At 33.1% G+C, this 4,760-nt stretch overlaps 1 pseudogene; it reads right to left on the bottom strand.

Annotated features, from left to right (window-relative positions):
- On the bottom strand, positions 1-396 carry LOC145577717 (copper transporter 5 pseudogene; annotated as a pseudogene).
- Positions 397-4,760: the final 4,364 nt, after the last annotated feature.

Here is a 4,760-nt window from a genome sequence, read left to right as displayed (position 1 = left end):
TCAAGAACAAGCACACGCATCTTCAACAACCAAAGCTTCATACTCCTTAGCACGAAACAAGAAATACCCCACAGCAAGCCCCAAAGCAATAGCAATAAACACACCACCATTATACGACATAACTGCCAACATCAAAACATACCCAATTGCCGAGTTGACCCCAAACAACACGGCCGTCGCAAATCGAGCCGATTTGCTCAACCGGGTTCCGAGGCGAGGGTGGAGAAACGGCGTTGACGGCTGATCCGAAGGCGGTGGGACGATACCGATGGCTAAAACACATAATCGGCGATCTTCCATGTATTGGTAGAAGACGGAGAAGAGGAAGCAGAATAAGAGAGCGAGTGAGTAACTTAGCCATGAATCGGTTTTCCAGAAATCGAAGAGTAACACCATTTTTGTACCCCAGTAAAAAGTCATGTGCATCATCTTGAATTTTGGAGGGGAGAGATTGGAATTTGGGGGTGATTCGTTCTTTTGTTGTTGCCTTGTTCGAGAATTTGGAAGATTTTTGAGGGGTTTTCTTTGATTTTTTGTTCGGGAAATAGTGATTGTTCCAAAATTGTGATGTTTGTGAATTATTTTGTTATTTTGAATGGGTTTGTCTACAAGCTATCTACGTAGTACAATATTCGGGGAGAGGAGTAGTACAATTTGATATGACGTACAACGGTACAAGCATATATGATGTTGTACTAGTACATTTATTACTTCAAAGAAATTTATTTTTTATTATTATTATTTTTTTTAAACTGATAGGGGGAGGAATCGAGAAACCATATCAATACGTAATTAGGGGTGAAAGTAAATTGGATAAAAATCGAAAACTGAACCGAATAAGCAATTCGGTTCGGTTTTTCTTTTCGATTTTTGGTTTGGATTGGTTTCAAAAAATCAAAACCGAAATATTTCGGCTTGGATTCGGTTTGGGGCTTCGAAAAACCGAACCAAAGTTTATTGAGGAAACTAATCCCAGCCCATTTTCCTACATACATATACCCAAAACCCTAAAATTCTTCCCTTCTTTTCCCAAATTCCCTTACACGGCACCTTCCTCACCAAAACCCTAATCCTCCAAATTTTGAAATTTCTCCCCTTTTCTCCCTCACCACCTCACTCCGTCCGGCCACCACCACCAGTCCGATCAACGTATCTCACCACCAATTCGTGTTTGTGCTCCCTCAAGTCACTCGTGTTCTCAAGTCAGGTGAACACCCATCAGTCTCGGTCTCAAGCGCTCCTCTACTAAGCACCACCGCTCATCCACATCACTAAGTACCGTCGCTCCTACTATCACTCTTAGTCTTCTTCAACGGTCACCGAACTCACCGCTCTCGCTCTCAATTCAGACTTCAATTTAGTTTGTTTTTAATTTAAAATTTGGGGTAGTGGTGTTAGATTAAATGGAAAGTCTGTTGAGAGTGGATTTGTTTATTATATATTGATTTTGCTTGAATGTCAAGTAAATTTCCCCAAATTCTGTTCATTTTCTTTATAATTTGGTAATTGCTCTTTGTTTTGCTCGAATTAATCTGATTATATTTTGGATTTGCTACTTTGCCTGAATTTCTCCAATGAAGTTCGGTTCGGTTTGGATTAGATTGGATTGAGTCCAAATTCGGTTTGGATTCGGTTTCAAAAATCCAAAACCGAATTAATTCGTTTGGATTTGGTTTGGTGTAAAATCCAAACCGCAAACCGAACTTTCACCCCTACTCGTAATAAGTAGTCATATGACATTTATATTGACTATTTTACATTCTCGGCGCAATTTATACTCCACTGCTTCATTCTTAGTACAATTTATATTCTGATTTTCCTATTTAAAGAATTTAACAACCTTCACTAATGTTCTGATTGTAGAGTTGATAACAAGACCCAAACTCATATGAATCTAATCACTTTCCTAATTATCAAAGCCCTAAAAATAAAACTCTCATCCATAAAAAATAATTGAAAACTTAATGATGAAAATTTAAATCCCAAAAAAATTAGAAATACCTAAAAAACAAGGAAGAAAACTCTTACAGATGAAGAGACCAAAAAAAAAACAGGATTGAATTAAAGAAAATTTGATAAAGTTATGTCCAGTTCAATTTTTTAAGGGCGGGTTCGACAAAATATAGCTGTGGAGTTAGTTGTTAGTTGTGTAAGTAATTGCTAGTTGTCAACAAGCTGTTAGCTGTGAAGATAGATAATTTAGATATGAGATTTCGCCAAAATAGCGGTTGATTAACTATCACATATAAAAATCAATATTTTTTTAAAAAATTATAGATTAATTTTTCAACAGTTACCTCTAACTTCAAAAGATAATATTTCTAACTTTTCATAAAAGCTATCTCCACCACTAAAAGCTACTCCAACCACTACTTTTCCAAACACTCACATATTTTGTTGAGTAGTGATTTGATCAAATCAAACCACTAAAAGCTACTCAAAAGCTGGTGCCGAACATGCCCTAAGTTTACTCCGCACACACGCACACACACACACACACACACACACACACACGCACGCACACACACACACACTCACACTCACATACACACATATAGGGTTGAGATCCAATGAGAAGTTTCTTAAAATGAGAAGGATGAAATATGCATAAGTTTTTCACTAAATGTGATATTTTTTTTCATTAAATGTGCAAAATTGATTTTCGAACTAATAAAAATTTTGATTTTTCTGGAAAACTAGAAAATGTGCACATTATGAACAAAATTTATGCACATCGAATTTGGGTCAAATTTTTTTTTGCACATTTAGTTCAAAAAATATGCACATTAAGTACAAAAGTTATGCACAAAAAATCCTTCTCATATATATATATATATATATATATATATATATATATATATATATATATATATATATATATATATATATATATATATATATATATATATATATATATATATATATATATGATCTATTGACATTTTGTTTAATTTGATAATTTTTTATTTTAAAGATTAATGTACAAATTATTTGGTCAAATTAGAAAATTAGATTAGGATAGACCAAATCAGATCATGTGAACTAAGCCTAGCCTAAGTCTAAGCTAATGAAAAGTATTGAGCCTGTTTATCTTTCAGGTTTGAAGTCTAACTTCTACTAGGTGATCCATTATTCTTTTTCCTCACAAACTCTTTGACTAATTTTTTTTTTTTATTTTTTTTTTATTTTTTTTTTTTTTTGTGATTTATGGATAACAAAAAATTGTCATATGTGATTTTGTAAGATAATCACAATGTGTATTTGACTATGTTGGAATTTAAAAACAGCTACAATTTAATCACCGAGCTAAGCTTAGTTTAATGAAAAAGCAAACATCTTTCATCCTTAAATTAAGGAACAATCCGAATTTATTTAGAGATCAATTTCCTTTCCTCCATGTCCAATGTATCTATTCCTCTAAGCCCTTGTGTAGTTCAACTTATTTTTACTTATTTCAAAAAAAAAAAAAAGTGATCAGATCAGAAAAAATAAGTTTAGACTTCAAATCATATCATCGTTTTTATGTGCAAATTTTTATCGCTAAATATCTTTAATTTCGTAATGAAAAAAAATTATGAAAATTTCATATTAATAAAATACACATTATTACGAATCTAACAAGACCACACTTGATATATTTTTCCTTATAGATTATCGTACACTTAAGGTCAAAGTTTGGTCAAATCAAACGATCAGACTAGATTAGATAAGATCAGACCAAATCAGACAAGTTTAGATAAGAAAAATAAAGTGAATTAAACAAGTCCTAATACAAGTTTTTGATATATAACTTATAGGCTTTGTTTAGCAAAACTATAGGATGTTCGATAAAAGCTAGCAATATCTAGGAGCTTTAAGATATGGAAAAATTGTCCGGAATAATTCTACCTTTGGGGCGTCTGCTAAAAATAATCCTACCTTTGGGTTATTTTTAAATAATCCGACCTTTATACCCAATTTGTTTAAAATGGTCGTTTTAATGAAAATCTTTCCTTCTGTTTTCGAAAATCTACTCTATTTATGAAAATGGCCGGTCCAATTTATCTCGGTTCATGACAAGGGTTCAATAATAGTGTTGTTGGTTTGGTCTTGCAAAGAGTTTTCCAATGATATGTTATAAGCCCAATTTCGATGAATAATGAGGAAGTTATGGCCAAAATACTAAATTGGGCTTGAAATAGTTTTATGGCCCAATGATCTAGTGGAGGGCCCGTTAATTATTATTCCTAAAATTATTAGGATTAATTCTAGTCTTCTAGAATAATCTAGAAGGTTATTTTGAATTCTAAGAGAGTTAGGATTGATAATTATCTTTTGAGAATAATGAATTTGATTTGAAATAAAACAAGTGTTTTATTATGATAAATCTGATTTAAAGTTAATAAACGCGGAGTTTAATTACTTAATTATATTAGGAAAAAGATTCCGTACAAAAGCGCGTTTTATCTTTTAAACCAGCGCCAAATGACAGCACAGTCGCCAAACGACAGACTCTGTCGCCATGCGTGATCCTTGTCGTTTCGCGCTGGGTCATGTCGCTGGTGACAGGAGCCAGTTTTATTCTGATTCAAATTCTAGCTCTTTAATTTTCTATCTTTTCGGGACTCTTTTCTCTATAAATAGGGTCGTATTTCCCCGTTTTTAATCACCAACAATCATCAACAATCATCATTAATGCTCTCAAAACAATAGCTTATTCTTCTCCCTCTTTCTAAACCTTCCCTTTTACAAAATACCGCATTCACGAGTTCTAGACACAC

Source organism: Chenopodium album, chromosome 14, assembly GCF_948465745.1.
Source record: "Chenopodium album chromosome 14, dcCheAlbu1.1, whole genome shotgun sequence".
NCBI lineage: Eukaryota > Viridiplantae > Streptophyta > Magnoliopsida > Caryophyllales > Amaranthaceae > Chenopodium > Chenopodium album.
The sequence above is the reverse complement of the archived record's forward strand: the minus strand, read 5'-3'. Positions and strand labels throughout refer to the sequence as shown.